Source organism: Rhinolophus sinicus, linkage group LG04, assembly GCF_036562045.2.
Source record: "Rhinolophus sinicus isolate RSC01 linkage group LG04, ASM3656204v1, whole genome shotgun sequence".
Classification (NCBI taxonomy): Eukaryota; Metazoa; Chordata; class Mammalia; order Chiroptera; family Rhinolophidae; genus Rhinolophus; species Rhinolophus sinicus.
Window position 1 is genome coordinate 111,408,928 of NC_133754.1, and position 21,469 is coordinate 111,430,396.

The 21,469-nt window shown below is 41.5% G+C and overlaps 1 pseudogene; it reads right to left on the bottom strand.

Annotated features, from left to right (window-relative positions):
• Window positions 1-8,226: 8,226 nt before the first annotated feature.
• On the bottom strand, window positions 8,227-17,553 carry LOC109440854 (PITH domain-containing protein 1; annotated as a pseudogene).
• Between the last annotated feature and the right edge of the window lie 3,916 nt (window positions 17,554-21,469).

Genomic DNA, 21,469 nt, shown 5'->3' on the forward strand with positions numbered 1-21,469 from the left:
GCCAGGGCTCTCAGGGCACTGCCACTCTTTCTGGGCACAGCCAGTCTTCCTGGGCATAGCCAGTCTTTCTCACATATTCTCCACAGCGGCTGGTTGAGACACAAAAGCAAACATCCACCAGTTCCACTACATGGTGGTGTGTTCCCAAGCAGTCAAGCAGTCCATTAAATTAGGGATAGAAGGCCATTCCCCATAGTCCACAGTCGTTCACCAGGGCTATGCATCAGCCTCACAATGTGTGCCCTCTCCGCAGGGCGAGGGCTCCAAGTCCTCCCCAACCTGGGAGTGAGGGCCTCAGCAAGCAAGTCCCAGCCCACAGGGTTGCAACGACCTTCGCTTTCTCTGGCCTATGCTGGTTGGGAAACGGTCCATGTCTTTCCACCCCTCCACGGAGGTCTAGCTCTCAGGCAGCTGCTCCTCCTGGTCTTCCTAAGACTGAGTGTTCATACGCACAAACTGCTCCACCGCCCTTTGGAGAGCTTTGGCCGGCACTGTACCCTGCTCGCTGCGCAATGTGTCCTGCGGGGCGGCCTGCGGGGTCTCAGCTCCCACTCCACACACAAGAATATAGGATATGGTGAGGCCAAAAAGGAACACCCACGGAGCCAAAGGTAGGGAAGTCATACCACTATATTCTCGCTGGCAGCTGGATTGGAGACACAGGAAGCAGGAGCCACACTATCCGCAACCTGCCATCCACTTCTTCTGCCAACCAACCCCACTTTCTAGCTGCAATTCGCTGTGCTAACTACAATCCGCGCTTGCCAGCCACCATCTTCTTGCTAGCCCCCCATTTTCTGCTAGTGTAGCCACAGCAGTTATATTAGTGGCCAATGGCTCACTGGTTACAGCTCACGGCCAACTAGCCACAGCTGATGGCCATCCAATCACAGTTGATGGCCATTTACTGCTTGAGCTAGCACCCTTTAGTGTGAGGCCGAGAGCTTGGAAATTGCACTTCTGGCTCTGTCCCCACGCATGGTTTCTCCAATCACAGGAGGGACAGGTTGGAATCCTTGGTGGACAACTGTCTGGAGATGAAATTGGTGTATTCTAGAGGACACTACTTAACAAGGAGATTGAAAAGATTGGGTTCAAACATTAACAGTAGTATTACAGCCACTAGAGGCCCTGTAGGTATCAGGGAGCCAGGTTAAGAATTTGGCATGTCTTAAGGTGATTTCTGGAAAGTCTAGTAGGAGCTCCTGATGTTTGGTAAGGTGTCCTCCCTGAGCCAATGATGGCCTTTAGTCTCTAGGACTCCTGGTACCTGGTGGGGAGTCCTAACCTCTACTGACATCCCCAGGATTAACTGGGTGACTCCTTCCACAAGAAGGGCTGTGGCAGCGGCCACTGCCCTCAAGCCTCCCAGCCATCCCTTGGCTACAAAATCCAGCTGTTTGAAAAAGTAAGCAACTGGCTGGAAATCTTGTCCCAGTGGTTACATCAGTATTCCCAATGCTGTTCCCTGCTTCTCTGCAGTGAAGAGGATGAAAGGTGTGTTGAGGTCAGATATATTTAGGGCTGGGGCAGACATTAAGGACCGCTTAATACCTTCAAGGGTGTTTTGTTGTTTTAAGTCCAGTCTAATGGTTCAGTATCTGACCCAGCTAGGCCCTCATATAGAGGCTTGGCCATGACACTGAAACCAGGATCCATATCCCACAGAATCCTGCCATACCTAGGAATGTTCTAAGTTGTTTTTTTTTTCTGAGAAGGGCCAAGCTGGGAAATGGCCTCCTTTCTCTTAGTAATTAGAGCTCAGGAGTGTGCAGGAGTTAAAATCTATCCAAGGTATTCTACCTGCTGTGAAGAAATTTGGGCCTTTTTCTTGGAGACTTTATACTCTCTAGGGAAGTTAAAACGTGGATGGTATTGGTATCTGAAAGTTTCTTAGTGGGACTGTAAATAAGTACTAGGTATGATTAAAAAATACAGTGAATGTTTAAATTTTAAAAAGATTATTACAGTAAAAGACACATTGCCATTAATCCTCCTCAAAATACCCCCCTTGCTTTGAACGTATTTATCCCATCATTCTTGCCATTTTCTGAAGCAGTTCTGGAAGACCTCTTTCATGAGTGTCTTTAGTTGTGCTGTCGTGGCTGCCTCGATGTCCTGAATCAATTGAAAACGTTTACCTTTCATGGTCATTTTGACTTTGGGGAAGAGCCAGAAGTTGCATGTTGCCAGATCCGGTGAATAAGGTGGATGAGGATACACTGTAATTGATTTGTTTGGCAGAAATTGCTATACCAGAAGTGATGTGTGACACAGAGGCTTTCCATTGTGATCACAAAATACGGTGAATGCTGCTGCCAAATGCCATCCAACGGAAAGGCAGGGACCTTCAATATGGGAAGCGGTGCATCAAACCTTAGTAACAGTGTGTGACAAGTTTCAACTTGTTCAGTGCAATCAGGTGGGTGTGAACTGGTTGAGAGAAGGTGTGTTTTAAAGTATGCTATAGGGGCAGCCGGGTGGCTCAGTTGGTTATAGCGTGAGCTGTGAACAACAGGGTTGCCCGTTTGATTCCCACGTGGCTCTCTAGTTGTGCCCTCCACAACTAGATTGAAGAACAACTTGGATCTGATGGGCCCTGGAGAAACACACTGTCACCCAATAATATTTAAAAAACTAAAAACTGAAAAAAAAAAGTGAATAAAATAAAGCATGCTATAAATCATGGATCACAAACAATGCCTTAACATGAAATGGGCAAACGGTTTCATCCTCCATCATGGCAAAGTTCCGTGTCTTTCAGGTTTCTGGCCCTGTGGTGGAAAGGTTGGTATCCTATCTTAATATAAACCCAGCAGAGACAGGGTGAAAGTCAGGTCCAGAAAAGAGAGACAGACTCCGGAGCCCCACTGGTAAGAAAAAGAGTAGCAAAGTAAGTGTGATTTTCAGCTGCAGAGGAAAGGCAAGCTTTCAGTCGGTCATTCATGACTTCCTGAGATTTACTAGTCTGCTAAGAGTGAGATAGATGCAGGAAAGTGAAAACGATTTGGACAACAAGCTCTTACGGAAGTGAGAGTGGAGATAAAGCTAAGAGAACTGGCTCCCAGGAGGCTGTTGCCGCAGAGAGGATGGTATGATTGTGGAACAGTGTACCTTGTTGCATGAATATTGTCTTCAGGTTGGTGGAGAGGCCTAGTGACAATCTGCCACAATCCATGACCAACTCATCCTCTCACTGGAGACTTCAAGCTGCAGGAGCCCTTCTGGCATTTAAGTGTCTGACCCTGCCCACAATGCAGCTAAAGCCTTCCTGGAGCAATTGTACAAACAGAGGAAGTTGGAGGGAGTGGGTGAGAGGAGTGGTCTCAGAAACAGAAAGAGAGCTGACAGCAAAAGCAGCCTCCGCCTCAGAAAGAACGCAGAGAGCAAAAGTGGCTTGTGGCTTTGTTCTTACTGTGGAAAGTTCAGTCTAGATGCAGGCGAAGAATAATCCCTTCATTCCAGATGTCGACGAAGAATCGTCACCTTCATGGTTGTTACGGATGTCGCCAAAAAATGGGTTCTTGGTGCACACCACAGAAAAGAATTCAAGGACGCACCGAATAAGCTGAGCAAGCAGTGGGTTTATTAAATGAAAAGAAAATAGAACACTCCCAAATAGCAGCAGTGGTCAGGCCAGAAGAGCAACTGCCCCAAAGAACAAAGGGGCATAGGAATTTATTACCTTCAAAATGAGGGCATGAAATATTCAAAATTTAGGGGTGGTGTTACAGGTGTTCCCAGGTGAGTCCTCACTGACCACTCTTGTTTGGAGGAGGAATTTTCTTGTCCTCATTTTGCTCTAGTTGGAACTGCCATGGAGGCTCAGGGGGTGGGGATTTTCCCTGCCCATAATGCTAATAACATTATAATCAATTACAATTAGCTAAAGTTCACCTTGAGGGGCAAGATGGCATCCTGGGCCTGTTCTTGGCCACTAAAATCTAGTTCTGGCTGGTCTGGTAGCTGCACTTCTTCTTGAGAATGATCTCATCTCCCTCCTTTGTTTTCCTGCACTTCTTCCTTCCCTGCCTCCCCCTGTTTCCCCGGGGGCCCTATTCTTGCTGCCTGCAGTAACACGCTCAAGCATCTAGATTTTTTTTTTCCTGAGTGAGTGAATTTGTAGTTATTTGGGAAAAATATCAAGATTATCGATTTTTCTTGTAGGTGTATATTAGCGCTTACTAAAGGATGCCAGAACATGCCACCTCAAAGATGCCTCTTTGGCTCTAGCATGATTTTGAGAAAGAGCAGACGAAGTCTCTTTTTTGTAAGGGACATTTACATTCATAAAGGAAATTCCACCTGTAGGTGTCTCCCTCTCTGAACCAGGAAGAGGAGGAAGACTAAATCAGGAGAGAATCTGCTTGACAACCTTACTCTTGTTTATCCTGCTATTCCTGCTCGTCCCCCAAAAGTGGCTTCCTCCTCCTCCAACATCTCTCTTTTGCTTTTTGCTGAAGATGGTATTTAAGGTGGTGGCTTGGGCCATATGGGGAGTTACTTAGTTTTCCTGGGTCTTTCCCATGTATATATGAAGTGTACGTGTTGATAAACTTCTGTTTGTTTTTCTCTTGTCAATCTCTTACTGTGTGTGTGTATGGGGGGCGGGGAGGGGGATGGTCTCAGCCAAGAAATCAGAGGGTAAAGAAAAAATTACTTTTACTCCTGTACACTGCCAAGCATGGATTTAAGTTCCCAAATTAGCTAACTTAGTGATAAATATTAGCTTTTCCAGGCCCAAGTATCTGACCTCAAAGATGAAAGATGAGGGCTAGCAGCTCAAACATTTATTCTGTGCCTCCATGACCTGTGCGAGTTATGGTTTAACAGTCTTTTTAATGAGGATGGTTAAGAATTCTCTTGTCCCCTCTGCCCATGGAATAAGTGATCCCTGTTAACTTCGAAGAATAACGACAAACATTTCTCCTCCAGTCTTCATGAAGGACCCCACCATGGGAACAGATGGTGAGGGGTTAACACCTCTCTCCCCAACAGCTGAAGCATTCTGGCTTCATCTGTAATGAGCAGGGGTGATTTGTCACCTGCTCCCTGGCACTAATGCCCACAAATTGATTGGCTTCAGGCAGCTGACTTCCCAAGGGGTGGAAGCACATAAATCTACAGCGGGGGCTTTGTCTTACTGACTCATCTGCGGTGTGTGTGTGTGTGTGTGTGTGTGTGTGTGTGTGTGTGTGTGTGTGATCCACACACCTTCCTCTTAGTCTGAGCTGGTAGAAGGTGCCTGCGGGCAGAGGGCAGGGTTATTAGTCCTCACTTCCTCCTGGGGGAGGTTCATAGTTTCCTTTGTTAGATCTTCAGAGTAGATACAGATGCCTTTGGTGTGCTGTGCTCAGTTTGATATAATCCACTATAGGAGTCCATTTGTATCACCAAAGTATTTGTGAAGAGATTGCTCTACAGAACTCTGACAGGTGCTGCCAGGGACACAAAATTTAAAGTGAATGTATCAGGGGTTGCATTTGGCTGCATATAACCTCAAATAAGAGTGGCTCACATCACACGAGCTTATGAGAAAGCAGAGTTGGGAACTGGTGGTGACTGGTGGAGAACCACAGCTACACGTCCTGGCTGAGGGCTCTGCCTCCTGTTTGCCTTCCTTCTGGTCCCAACTCAGCTGTTGGTCTGCAGCAGACACATCCCAGGTATGCACCCCCTTCCCAGAGCTTTCCCAGATGTCAAACCCAGTAACTTCCTGTCACATCTCCTTTGCTACCACCAGCTGCAGGAACACAACACTAAGTAGCTTCTAGTCAGAAACCGTTCTTTGTCTTTGGTTATTCATCTCTCATAATATCCTGGTTTTATTTTTTAAATTGCAGTAGAATACACATAACATAAAACTTACTATTTTAACCATCTTTAAGTGTGCAGTTCAGTGGCAGTCAGTACATTCACACTGCTGTGCAATCATCACCATCCTTAATCTTCAGAACGCTGCTCCTCTTGCAAAATTGAAACTTTCCCCATGAAACACTAACTCCCCGTTTAGCTGCATTTTGTTTTATGGTGATATCTTAAATCTCTCCAAGTATGTTAGAGACTTTCTAACTTACAGATTGTTTCCCAGATTACTTTTTTCTACTCCTGCCCAGCCATTTGTTTATGTAAGTATTTCTCTGGCAAATGGTTGGTTCTTTGTTTCTGCACAGTGATCTATGGATATTTGTTGCAGAGGGGCTCAGTGGCTGATGGAATTTTGTGCTGTAGTTTTGAACAGAGGTCACATCCTTCCAGGGGTCTTCCCAGTGAGCTTTGACTAGGAAAGAGCTCAGGGGACCCCCATAGGACCAGCAGGCTCCACTTTAAGATGTGTCAGCAGGGAGCCCGGGAAGAAGATGCCATTGCTCCAGGCAAGAGGTCTCAGAGAGGGAGAAGGTGGCATCTGCCATTCGTCTTCTGTACTGAACTGAAATTTCTTACATTTTAAAAAAATTGCTACATAGTTTTCTACAGTATTAGGATGCCACATTTTATTTAAATTCCCCTTCTGATGGACATTTAGGGATTTCCATTTTTTAATATGTCAACAATACTTCTATATACATCCATTATACACACATGAGTATTTCTCTAGGATGGCTTTTTAGAAATGTAATTCTATAATAAAATATATGTATACTTTAAATTTTGATAGGTGCTTCCAAATAGTTCCTCTAAAGTACTATACCACTTTCTTAACAAAAATGAATGAGAATAGGTCTTCCTCCCCATTCCAGATATGTACACAAGCATTTCCCTACACTGGATATTATTAATCTTTAATATTTGTGCCCACCTAATTAGTTGAAATGGTATCTCACTATTTTATTACATTTCTCTGATAATTGTTAAGGGAAAACATTTTCATTAACCATTTGTATGTCTCACTATCTACATGGCTTACTCATGTCATTTGAACACTTTCTCCACTACTAGGTCATTGCACTTTTCTTTTTATGTTGTAAAAAGTTTTTGTTCATTATTTGCTTAACTTTTTTATGGTGTTTTACTGCATAGAAGTTTAAATTTAAATACAACCAAATCCATTAATTTATTTTCTTTACGTCTTCAGTATTTCATGTTTTAATTAGTAAGCATGAGGTGTGATAAAAAAATACGGTGGATGTTGAAATTTTAAAAACAAATGTTGCCATTTGTTTTTTTAAAAAACATTGCCATTAATCCCCCTCAAAACACTCCTCCTTGCTTTGAACACATTTATCCCATTGTTCTTGGCACTTTCTGAAGCAGTTCTGGAAGACCTCTTTCATGAGTGTCTTTTGTTGCCCTGTCATGGCTGCCTCAATGTCCTGAATCAATTGAAAACGTTTACCTTTCATGGTCATTTTGACTTTGGGGAAGACCCAGAAGTCGCATGTTGCCAGATCCGGTGAATAAGGTGGATGAGGGCATACCGTAATGTTTTTACTTGACAGAAATTTCTCTATCAGAAGTGATGTGTGACACAGAGCGTTGTCATGATGGAGGATGAAACCATTTGCCCATTTCATGTTAATGCATTGTTCATGACCCACGATTTATAGCACATTTTATTTTTATTTTTTAATTTTTAAAAAAATTTCTTTTACGTCTCGCAAAGATTTATTAGGAAGCTTATTAGTGAACAAAACGCCATGAACAGAAGAGATGAGAGCTCCAAATGCTGGCACTTGGCTTACAACACTAGTTAGAAGCTAATAAACATTAAGAATGTCCCAAGGGGAATCTTACCTAAGTCCCAATCTTACCTCCACCAGGATATCCACATAGTAATGGTACCCATGCTCTCCCCAGACTGCTGCCCTAGGTAGGAGGAAAAAAGACCTTCTCCTCAAGCTATTAATTAAGCATCACCAAGAGAGTCCTGCTCTTCTAGCTATAACCATGGGACACTAATGCATGACAGACAACTCCAAGCTGGGCAACTTGACGAGAATGCTGAACGGTGACAAGGAGAAGGAGCAAGCAGGGATGTGAACTTCTAGTTGGAGACCCTCCTGATGGCTAATGCAAACACAAGGCTGAGGCTTCAGAAAGTTTACTGCAGCCAGGAATGGTTTCCTTTTTTTTTTTTGAAAAAACAAGTCATACAAAAATCCTGCCACAACACAAAACACTTGGCATCCCATGGCCATAATGGAAAGGTAGGCATTCTCCATGACTGCCAGATGCCGATCAGCCCAAGACCCAATTTCTCCAGGGCCCTAGAGAACCACGGTTGTCCGCTGGCATCCACACAACCCTTTCTGGTGGTGTGGTATCTTCCATAGGCCAGGTTTCTGCAGCAAGCCCTAAAGACAAAGCTTGGCAAAGGCTGTGCAGCCAAATCCTCTGGAGCCCCATCTCTTTGTCTTTCCCAACAGGTTGTCATATATCTTCAGTGACACAGGGCCTCTGTGGGAGCCTTGGCCAGCCCTTAGGAAATGAAGTGTGTCTGTGGGGTAACCTGATGGATCCTGTGGTCTGCTAGGTTGGCTGATGCTTCATAATTGCAGATGGTCACTTCATGTCGGCGAAGTTCAGTCCTTTCTCCTCTCCGGCCAATATAGGAGACTTTTGTGGTATCTGCTCCAAAGTTTTTTGAAATATGAATTGAGAGATGATAGACATTGGGAAAATGAGAAATTTTTGTAGCGTATTCTAATTCTCCTGTAAGATCCTGGTTCAGACTAAAAGTCTGATCTGGCTCCCTGTCTGTATCATCAAAGGACATCTGTGGAATGTTCTTGTACAATCTCATCTCAGAGAGGTATGAGTCATCATCCTCTCCCATTATAATGATGCCTTTGAGCTCGACATTGCCCGTAAATCTTGGAGCGGTCGGTCTGCTCCTCCCACGCTTGAAGACGCCATGGCCACTGCCGTCACGGCTCGCACTGAGGCACTGCAGATGCTCCAGGTGGATGCGCAGGTACAGGCTGTAGGCCAGACTGTGCTGCTCAGGTGGCTCCTCCCGATCAGCAGTGCACTGGCAGCCGCCCCTGCCATGGCTGTTTCCGTGAGACGTATCGACACCGCCGCCCACGGTGGCACACTTTAAAACACACCTTCTCTCACACCGCTCACACCCAGATGACTGCACCGAACAAGGTGAAACTTGTCACACACTATGACTAAGGTTCCGCACGCCACTTCCCATATTGAAGATCCCTGCCTTTCTGTTGGATGGCACTCGGCAGCAGCATTCACCATAGTTTTTGATCATACTTCATACTTTATCTTAGTCTGTTTGAGCCACTACAACAAAACACCACAGATCAGGTGGCTTATAAACAACAACAATTTATTTCTCACAGTTTTGGGATCTGGAAGACCAAGATCAAGGCATCAGCAGACTTGGTGCCTGAAGACGCCCACTTCCGGCTTCATAGACAGCCGTCTCCTCATTGCGTTCTCATGTGGCAGAGGGGAAGGAGAGCTCTCCAGAATCTCTTTCATAAGGGCATGAATCCCATTCATGGGAGCTCTACCCTCATGCCCTAATCACCTCTCAAGAGCCCCACTTCCAAAAACCATCACCCTAGAAGTTAGGATTTAAACATACGAATTTTAGGGAGACACAGACATTCAGTCTGTAACAGTACTTTCCCATCTAACAATCATAAAAACAAATTCTCCCTTGGTTTCAACGGTACAGTTGATTGTTGAGCGACATGGGTGTTACGGGCTGAGGGGCACCGACCTCTTGAACTGATCTTGAACAATGTGGGTTTGAACCGCACAGGTCAATGTAACTACGGTTAATTGAAAAAAAATCCATGTATTAGTGGACCTGTGCAGTTCAAACCCGGATTGTTTGAGGGTCAACTGTACTTTTATAATTTACCTTTTTACATTTATGTTCTTAGTCAATACAAATTTCTAAGAATATGAGATTCTTAAACTGGGAAGACATACCAAATTTTCTGTATGGACAGACAGTTGTCTCAACACCATTTACAACATTAATCCATTTTTTCTCTACGCTTTTGAACTATGACTTTTTTCATGTGCTAAATTCCCACTGGTCAAGTTGCCTTCAGAAGTGCCAAAGCCACACATTGTTTTCATTTCAAAGCCACTGGTATTTTACATGCGATAAGATAATATGTCTCATTATTCCACTCCTTCAACATTTTTCTAGGCAGATTTTATTTATTTTATCTTGTAGCAGAATTTTAGAATTCACTTTTCAACTTTCATTGGGCTTGACATTGGCTGAATTTACTAATTAAGTTTGGTAAATTTTTCCTAGTTTTTTGGGGATTATTTTGCATTATAATTTCTAATGTTCCTGTGTATAGAAAAGCTAGCGATTATTGTTTGTTGAAACCTAATGAAGCTCTTCTCCTACTTCCACTAGTTTTTCTATTGATCATTTTGAATTTCGTGTGTAAGATAATCGTTTCATTATTCACACTTGCTAGTGTTTTTCTCCTTATCTTATCACAATGGCCAGGACCTCAACTACTATGTGTTCTTATTGTATTTGAAAATTCAATATTATAAAGTAGACAATTTTATTTTTTACAAAATCCTCAAAATAAAGTTCGTAATTTTGAATTCTGAAATAGTCATTGCAAACATCAAAAAAAAAAAAAAAGGAAAAAAAGAATACATCACTAATGAAATTACATATTCAAGTATAGAACATCATGAAATTTCTTTTTAGTAGTTAAAGGTTTCCAACTCCCTCTGCTCCCACCCCCACCCCATGTTCAACATTCTAAATTCTGAAAAATATAATCCATACCATACCAGGGCAAAAATATTTTCATAAGATAGAAAAATAATTTATTGGGATATAGGACATTTATCTTGTATGAAGCAACACAGCTATACAAAGCAGTTGAATGCTGTGTTTTTGCAATTGCAAAAAAAGCACCAATTTTAGATGAAACCTAGTAGACTAGGGTACTACTTCAAAACAATAACTGTGGAAGCTACCAGATTGCTTATTGTGAAGATGAAACTCAGTGTCTTGTTCCCAGGACCCTATAAACAAATCTCCTTTGTGCATGGAAACGGCATTGGTAATTCTTGAGGGACAATGTCACTATTTGTAATCACAGGTTTTTCATTTTAGTCCATAACTTCTCAACTGGCTCCATACCTAAGCTCCTGGCCTCCCACTGTCACGTCCCACACCAGACACAGAGCTACTGCTGCTGCGGCAGACTAGAATCGCTGCAGATGGCACTGCTACTGGCAGGGAGTGCTGATCCTGTAGTGCCACCCTGCTCAGCCTCCTGAGGACAGAGACCAATCTCCACACGTCTGCATCCAATTTGGGTCACATCCAGGGCTCCAGTTTGGAGGCTCTGCCCTAGAGTACAGACTAAGAGAGGAGTTACTGGGTATGTGGACAGCCAGCTGCAGGAATTACTGTCAAGTCGCTCCTCAAAGTGGTATATCGATGTATATTCCCAATGTTTCTTTCAATCTGAAGATTGGGTCTTTCCTCTCAGCTTTAGGAAAGGTTTCTATTATTTATTTGATAATTTTCTACCCTTGATTTTTATGTTCTCTTTCCTTCTCTCCTCTCTTTCTTTGAGTGTGTGTCTCTCTCCCCCTTCTCTCCTCTTTTTCTCTTTTTCTCTCTCTTCCTCTCTCCTTCTCTTTCCTCTCTCCCTCTCTCTCTGTCTCTGCCTGTCTCTCTTCTTCTCTTTCTCTCTGTCTCTAACACTCCTACTAGTTAAGCATTGTACCTGGATTAATCCTGGTTTAATCATCTTTATCTCTACTGTTTTTGTCATATTTTGACACCTCTTTTTCTCTGTGTTCTCTAAGATTTCCTAAAAGATATTTTCCATCTAAATTTATTATTTTATAGTTTTTACAAAACAATTTTAATTTCCAGAAGGTTTTTTTCTTTGTTTTTTTTTTTAATGGGTATTCTCACAGGGCTCATTTTTCATAGTGCTATGCTTTTGTTCTGTGGATGCTATCTTTCCTAAAGTCTCTCTGATGATACTGATCAAAGAGGTTTTATTCTTTTATGTTCTCTGTTTTATGTTCTTATGTTCTCTGAATTCCTTGTTTCTGTCTCTGTCTTCCACTCTTTCTTCAGAATCCTGGTTGCTTTCTTTCATGCCACAAGTTTTCCCTAATCTCTGGCGAACCCACAAAGGGACCTGAACAGGGACTGCTGACTTGGACTGCCCTCAGCAGGAGTGGGCAGAGAAGTGGCTGAGGCTAAGTTGGGGCTTTGTTCCCAAACAGCCGCAGTCCAGCACAGAGCGGCCTTCACTGTGCATCTGCACAGAAGCTGCCCAATCCCTTCCCTGACTGGGCACATTCCTCTGTGCCTCGGGTCAGTGCCTAGCCAACTGTCCTGGCAGCTCAGTGCATGAGGTGGGGTGGAGGTGGGGGGTATTCACCATTCTGTACTCAGATCTTCAGACAGTGCTTTGTTTTCAGTTCCATTCTTCTCTCCTCTCCCAACTATTGATCCTTGGGCCCTCCTTACATTCTACAGGCAGAGCAATCTATTCCTATGCTGCCCTCCACCAAACTGTAGCTCCTAGTCTAGCTGATTTTCTCTGTTATTTCCTCCGTCAGTGCTCTGCTGTCTGCATTGTGTCCCAGAAATGGGCTGTGATCTTTCCTCTGCATGTGCTTATCCATCAGCATTGCTCATTCTATGAGTGTTTGCTCTCAGGTGCTTATTTACACCTGTCCTTTTCCCTTCACTTCTGCTTTCACTGGTGCTTAGAGGTGACAGCTAGTGCACACCACAGCAGACACAAAGACGCAAGGACACCAGTGAGTTGAGGGTGAAGCAGGGAGGTTTTGATGCAAATACTGGCTGCATATGCATACATTTACCAAGTTGAATTGTTTTGGACATTTGAATGTTGATGGAATGGGGATAAGCTTGAGATAAGGAGAGAAAAGTTTTGGTCTGACTACCAGGTGAATGGTATGGCCACTTACTGAGATAGAGGAGAGGGAGAGAGGCAAGAATAGAGGCAAAATCAGAGTACTCTCTCGATGTTATATTTGAGAAGCTTATAATCATTGTAGGGGTTCAGAGCATGTCACCCCAAGATATGCCACTTTGTATAGATGATGTATTATAGAATTGTACAGTTGAAACCTATGTAATTTTACTAACCATTGTCACCCCCAATAAGTTTAATTAAAAATAAAATAAAATGTTAAAAAAAATCTATGTCACTTTGGAATATTGATTATTGTGAATTAAAGTGCTTGAGAAACAGCTGGTGCGAGGACACTCTGAACTTTCTTTGTCCCCTGAAAGCAGGAAATAAATCTCCCAAGTGAAAGATACCTGCCCATGGAACAGGAGGGCAGAACACATCCTTACCACCAGAGACAGGAAATTTAGGGCTGGGAAGGCTGTAAAAACAAAACTTTTTACTTCCTCACCAATTTACTACCCCAAGCCCAAACTTCTCAATTTTGTCAATTCTTCACATATTTATTGTTTCTTTATCTAAAAGGTATAAAAACTGCCTGTTTTGGTTACTTCTCTGAGTCTCATATTTTTATGGGGCTCCCATACGTACAAAATTAAATTTGTTTTCTTCAATTTAATCTGTCTTGTGTCAATTTCATTATTAGATCAGCAAAAGAACCTAAAAGGGAAGAAGAGAAAAGATTTCCTTTTCTATAATTCATTTTTAATTAATTAATTAATTAATTTTTTTAAGGAGGGCGCAGCTCACAGTGGCTCATGAGGGGATTGAATCATCAATCTTGGTGTTATCAGCACCATGCTCTAACCAACTGAGCTAACCAGCCACCCCACGCCTCACAATTCAATTAATTGCTTGGCATCTCCTTGAGACTCCTTCTTGGCGTACCATGGTTCAGAGCCCCTTTTACCTTTCTGAGACCAGACCTCCATGAACAACGACAACTTTTGCACTTATTGCAAGCATTGTTTATTCACTGGCAAAATTCTAAACAGTTTTAGAAATCATTCAAAAAAATAGAACAACTATTTGTAAACCTCAAATTCACGCAATGAAAAGAAAATTTGTCCAGAGAGAAATGAATCAAAAGTCATGATTTTCCTCAGAGTAGGGTAAGACACTACTATATGATTAAAGTGCTCCTTTGGGCAGGTTTGTTTTTTATCCCCATTTAGCGGCCCATCTGAGATTTCTTTGTCAAATCTAATAATTCTCTGACCCTGCATGGGAAATGAGAAATTCCTTAGGGCAGGCATCCAGTGTCTTGTGTTTGGACAATGTTTGGGACTAACTCAACATGGTATAAATAATGAGTAATGACAAGCTAACATAAGCTTCAGAATAAGTACTTTGTTTGGCAAAAGAAATTTAGTAGATGTAAGACTGGAACCCAAACCAGAATGAGTAATGAATCAAGAGTTGAGTAAATACTGTTGACGAGAAAACATCCAGCCTAAGAGAAAACTTACAAGTGTTTATTTGAGCCAAACTGATGAGAACGGCTGGAAAGCAAAATCTCAACAGATTGAGAAAATGCTCCAGAAAATGGCAAGTTTTGCTACTTATTTTATACATTAGAATCAAAGGAGGAGGGTTACATGAAATCCATTGTTGGTAGATTAAAGGGGTGGGAGAAAGCAAAGTGGGGAAATCTCTGGGATTGGATAAAAAGTAAATTGAACAGACAGATACTTCTTTTACATTGGTGGGTACAGGATAATTAAGAATTCACTTTTTTTTAATTAAAATTTTTTTGGGTGACAATTGTTAGTAAAGTTACATAGATTTCAAGTGTACAATTCTGTATTATATCATCTATAAATCACATTGTGTGTTCACCACCCAGAGTCAGTTCTCTTTCCATCATCATATATTTGATCCCCTTTACCCTCATCTCCCACCCACCTCCCCCTCACACTCTGGTAAACACTAAACTATTGTCTGTGTCTATGAGTTTTTGTTTCTTCATTTGTTTGTCGTGTTCCTTGTTGTTTTCAGTTTTATGTACCACATATCAGTGAAATCACATGGTTCTTGACATTTTCTGTATAACTTATTTCGCTCAGCATCAAAATCTCAAGACCCATCCATGTTGTCACAAATGTTCCTATGTCATCTTTTCTTACCGCTGAATAGTATTCCATTGTGTATATATACCACAACTTCTTTATCCATTCATCTATCGAAGGACATTTTTGTTGTTTCTATGTCTTGGCCACCATAAACAAAGCTGCAATGAACATTGGAGCACACGTGTCTTTATCTATAAATGTTTTCAGATTTTTTTGGTAGATACCCAGGAGAGGGATTGCTGGGTCATATGGTAATTCTATTCGTAATTCTTTGAGAAACCTCCACACTGCCTTCCATAACGGCTGCACCAGTCTGCATTCCCACCAACAGTGTATGAGGGTTCCTTTTTCTCCACAGCCTCTCCACACTTGTTACTATTTGTCTTGATGATAGCCATTCTGACTGGGGTGAGGTGATATCTCATTGTGGTTTTTATTTGCATTTCTCTGATGATTAGTGATGTTGAACATTTTTTCATATGTCTATTGGCCATTTGTATGTCTTCTTTGGAGAAATGTCTAGTCAGGTCCTCTACCCATTTTTAATTGGATTATTTGCTTTTTGTTGTTGTTGAGTTGTATGAGTTCCTTATATATTTTGGATTAGCCCCTTATCGGAGGTGTTGTTTACAAAAATCTTCTCCCATTTGGTTGGTTGCCTCTTTATTTTGTCAATGGTTTCTTTTCCTGTGAAGTTTTTAATTTGATATAGTCCCATTCATTTATTTTAGCTTTTACTTCCCTTGCCTTTGAGGTCAAATTCATAAAATGCTCTTTGAACCCAAGGTCCATAAGTTTAGTACCTATGTTTTCTTCTATGCAGTTTGTTGTTTCAGGTTTTATGTTTAGATCTTTGATCCATTTCGAGTTAATTTTGGCACATGGTGACAGATAGCAGTATAGTTTCATTCTTTTGTATGTGGCTTTCCAATTCTCCCAGAATTATTTGTTGAAGAGGCTGTCTTTTCTCCCTTGTCAAAAATTGTCCATATTTACGTGGGTTTATTTCTGGGTTCTCAATTCTATTCCATTGGTCTGTGTGTCTGTTTTTCTGCTAATACCACACTGTTTTGATTATTGTTGCCCTGTAGTACAAGCTGAAGTTAGGGAGTGTGATACCCCCAACATTGTTCTTTTTTCTTAGGAGGTCTTTGGCTGTTTGGGGTATTTTGTAGTTCCATACAAATCTGATTTTTTTGGTTCTATTTCTTTAAAAAATGCCATTGGGATTTTGATGGGGATTGCATTAAATCTGTATATTGCTTTGGGTAATGTGGCCATTTTAACTAGGTTGATTCTTCCAGTCCATGAACACGGAATGTCTTTCCATTTCTTTGTGTCTTCTTCAATTTCTTTTAAAAATGTCGTATAGTTTTCTGTATATAAGTCTTTTACATTCTTGATTAAGTTTATTGCTAGATAATTTATTCTTTTTGTTGCAATTAAAAAAGAATTGGTTTTTTTTATGCCTTTTTCTGAGATCTCATTGTTAGTATATAAGAATGCAATGGACTTTTGTACGTTGATTTTGTAGCTGGCAACTTTACTGTATTTGTTTATAGTTTCTAATAGCTTTTTGGTGGATTATTTAGGGTTTTCTATATACAGCATTATGGCATCTGCAAAAAGTGACAATTTAATTTCTTCATTTCTAATTTGGATGCCTTTTATTTCTTTCTCTTACCTGATTGCTCTGGCTAGGGCTTCCAACACTACGTTGAAAAGCAGAGGTGATAGGGGACATCCCTGTCATGTTCCTGAACATAGAGCAAAGGGCTTCAGTTTTTCACCATTAATTATGATATTAGCTGAGGGTTTGCTGTATATGGCCTTTATTATGTTAATGTATTTTCCTTCAATACCCATTTTATTAAGTGTTTTAATCATAAATGGATGTTGTATCTTGTCAAATGCTTTTTCTACATCTATGGATATAATCGTATGATTTTTGTCCTTTATTTTGTTTCTGTGGCATATCACATTGATCGATTTACATATGTTGAATCATCCTTGTGTCCCTGGGATGAACCACACTTGTTTGAGATATATAATCTTTTAAATGCATTGTTACATTCGATTTGCTAGAATTTTGTTTAGGATTTTTGCGTAACATAGGATTTTTACAGCACAGACAGATGGTAATCAACGGACAAGAACAACAAAGAGGGACTCTGTAGTTTCCTGCTCTGGTGAGGTGGGTTGTGCCCTCTTGGGGGGGTGGTTCTAGAAGAACTGGTTACTCTGACATTCCAAGGGCATGTTACCCTAGGTGCAAAAAGACAATGGACAGGCTCACTTAAGATAAAGATTGACCTTTGTCAAGGAAGCTACAGGCTAAGTATCTGACTACTGGCCATGACCAGCATTTAGTTAGGAATTTTTATGTTCAGACCATTATATGTGTTAGGCCTGGAGGAGACCCAGAGCAGAAACCCCCTTAGGCCTAAAGAAATTGCCCAGAATGTGCTGAATAGAAGCCATCTTACCTTGGAAGCCATCTTGTCTTGCTCCCTGGTTGCTTGTACCTGCTGGCTTGTATTTTTCGCACAGGAGCCCATGATCAACAGACCTGAACATTCCTGGACAATGGCATGGGAACAAGGATATGGAGCAGAACGACATGGTCATACCCTGAAACCCTCAGTTGTGATAAACAATGCAACGAAAAGCCCCTGAAGCACTGAAGAGGAACAGCCTCATTTACCTACCCCTGTAAAACTCCATACCCCCTACTTGGGGAGGTTATGGTCCTTTCTAATCTGACATCTTGCAGCTTAAACATGCCAAATAAATTCTAATAGACCAATTTTGGTCTCCCACGACTCATTCCTCTGGTCGTGCCTAACACTGTGTGGTTAATTTCAGTCTTTGAGTTTGTAAGGCCTGCCATGCATGCCTCCCCCGAGCTTGTCAGGTTTAGTATATGGTCCTTGTATTATCCACAATACCAATAAGATCAAGGATGCAAACTGTTGTCATTTTGAGGTGTTTTGTTTAGAAATTATGTTTTAGAATTTTTTTTTTAATAATACTTAAAAGTTAGGGAATTTCTGGGGACAGCCAGTTAGCTCAGTTGGTTAGAGCACAGTGCTCTTAACAGCAAGGTTGCCAGTTTGATCCCCACATGGGCCACTGTGAGCTGCACCCTCCACAACTAGATTGAAATAATTACTTAACTTGGAGCTGATGGGTCCTGGAAAAACACACTTAAAATAAATAAAAGTTAAAAAAAATAAAAGTTAGGCAATTTCTCATAAACATCCAAATTTAAAGACCAGGCAATTTTGGGTATGTGTGGGCATAAGAGTGGCTATCCATTTAACAAGATGCTCTGTAGGTTGTCATGGGGCCTGTCACCTCTGTACACATGGACTTGGCCTCACTTGAATTGGATACTCCCTTACCCATATATCCTGGCATAGGAGGATTGCAAAAGAAAGAGAATTGACTATTAAAGTCTTCTAAGGAAAGTTGAAACCAGCAGGATTTAGGCTTGGATTGAACTTGCAAGAGAAATTCACCCCACAAATGAGAGTGAAGAACATTAAGGAAATGCACTAAAGGCAGGCAGTGTAGATGATTTCAAACCCTGAATATTAGATGGAATGCAAAATCTGTCATACACTTTCCTAGGCAACAATGTGAATAGTACTGTTCATAAATCTTATATAAACTCAATTCAATAAATAATTTTTCAGCATCCACTGTATGCCTAGCACAAGGCTGAGCCCTGGGGATGCCAATATCTAGAAGACAGTCTCTGCTCCAAGGAAGTCACAAAATAAAGGGAGAAACTATATAAAAGCTTAGAAATAAATGAATTATTTCTATAATAAAAAGACAAATAACCCAATTAAAAAATAGGCAAAGGACTCACCTACACTACAGAAAGAAAAACAATTCAAAGTGGATTGAAGACCTAAAATAAGACCTTAAAATTATAAAACTCTTAGAAGATTGCTTCTCGGCCTTTTGGCTAAGATCAAGTGTAGTATAAAACTCTTAGAAGAAAACATAGGAGAAAATCCATGATTTTGGATTAGAAAATGGTTTCTCTGATACAACACCAAAAACACAGCCAATAAAAACAAAAAATAGATAAATTGACTCCATCAAAATGAAAAACTTTTGTGCCTCCAAGAACAGCATTAACAGAATATCAAAGGCAACCCACAGAATGGGAGAAAATATTTGTAAATCACATATCTGATAAGGGATTAATATCCATAACATATAAATTCCTACAAATCAACTACAAAAATACAAACAACTCAAGAAATGGAGAAAGGATTTGAATAGACATTTCCCCAAAGCAGTGATATAAATGGCCGATAACACATGAAAAGATGTTCAACATCATTAGCTGCCAGGGAAATGCAAATTAAAACCATAATGAGATATCTGTGGGGACTAAAAAAAATGAACACTTTTCCTCCTACCTTCTGAGTTCTTCTAGCTGGGCTAATAATAAAATTAACAAAGACAGATTAACAGGAGAAAATTAAAATTTTAATACACACATGGGGAATTCACATAAGCATGGAAATTCCAAAGACAGTGAGGCAATGTTGGGTATATAGGACGTTTTTGGAGAAAGGAGAAAGGAGGTGAGAAGGGGTATTAGATTTCAGAAGTCAGGATGGGCGATTTAGGAGGAAGAAGGAACGTACATGGCAGGAACATTCTAGCTAGGCAATTCAGAAACAATCTGACACAGGGGATTGTGGGGAGCCATGGTTACAGGAAACTCTGAGCTTTGCAGAATGGCTTGGTTTATGCTACCTGTTTCCTCCCCCTGAGGCAATTGTCTCTGCCTGCACCTGGGGGGATCTTGAGCTTGTAAGCTGCTGAGGAATTTGGTGGGAGCGGCCCATTCCCGGACACAGAAGGCTGATTCCTATCAGGGCAATTGATAAGATAATTACTTGTGAGAGTTTCGGTGAATGTTGTATCCTCTATGTGAAAGTTAAAGAATTTACATTTGTTATGTTAATACATACTTGCACGTGCTCAAACTGCTTATATGGGTGCAGTAAAATAAACTTAGGGTCTTCAGGATCACTGAAGTCCGCGATCGCCATCATATGTGACAGTGTCTTTTATTCATTCCCACTCCCCCATTCGGGAACCCATCGACTCGTGGCGGCTGGCCCGTCACACTTGGCGCCCAACGTGGGGCCTGAATACGGGGGTAACAGTGAGGAACACCGCGTGGAAGGGCCCCGGCTCGTATAAGAGCTTATCAATGGATGCACGGTGAGTGAGACACGATCCCCTCGGTTGAATGAATGTGTGAGTGATTGATAGTTCCACGACTTTTTGTCATGGAGCTTGATTGGGCCCCAATCCAGAAGGGCACCTGATTGTTTCTTTGTTTGAAAGAAGGACTGAGTTAGGGAAAAGAATGGGTCACGCCAGCAGCAAGGACCTGTACGTTAGAGGACTTAAGAAATTGCTTGCCGCCCGCGGCTGTCGGGTGAGCAGAGAACAGTTAGATAAGTTTTTAGAATTTGTAAAAGAAGTTTGTCCGTGGTTTCCAGAAGAAGGCACTGTCAGTCTGGGAACCTGGCAGAAAGTGGGAAAACAATTAAAGGATTTTTACACTGTCCACGGGCCTCAGCAGGTTCCGATTGAAACATTTGGACTGTGGACTTTGATCCGAGACTGTTTGAACCTTAAACATGAGGAATGCAAATTAGAGAAAGTGAAACAAGCCGGCGATGAGGAGGGAGGGGGCGCAAAGTTGTTAGAGGGAGTTCTTAAGGTTAATAAAGAGCCTGTTTATCAGGAAACTCCGGTCGAGCACCGGGAAGATTTAAAACCTCAGGATCAGAAAAAATTAGAAGATGAGGCAGCCAAATATGATAGGGACAAAAACCCTCCTTTAGTGGCTGTGGCTCGGGAGGACGAGCAACTTATAGATACTACACTTTCTCTTGCAGATATAAAAAAGAACCTTCTAGCCTCAGGTCTTATTATTGCACCTGAGAAAGTACAGAGAAGTGAGCCTTATTCTTACTTGGGATTTCAGTTGTTTGCTCAGTATTTCACTCCACAAAAAATAGAGCTTAGGAAAGATCATCTTAAATCTCTTAATGATTTTCAGAAACTGTTGGGAGATATTAATTGGCTGCGCCCTTCTTTGGGACTAACTACTGGAGATCTTAAACCACTGTTTGAAATTTTAAAAGGAGATTCTGATCCGACCTCGCCCAGGTCTCTTACTGAGCCTGCACGGAAGGCTCTTTCTAAGGTTGAGGAAGCCATTCAGCAACAGCATGTTTCTTTTTTAGATTATTCTAAACCTCTATATGTGTATGTTTTAGACACCAAGCATACACCCACAGAAGTGTTGTGGCAAGAAGGGCCACTTAGATGGATACACCTCCATGTGGCTGCACAAAAAAATCTTACACCTTATTATGAATTTGTGGCCAGTTTAATTCAGGAGAGCCGCTTGGAAGCTCGAAAATA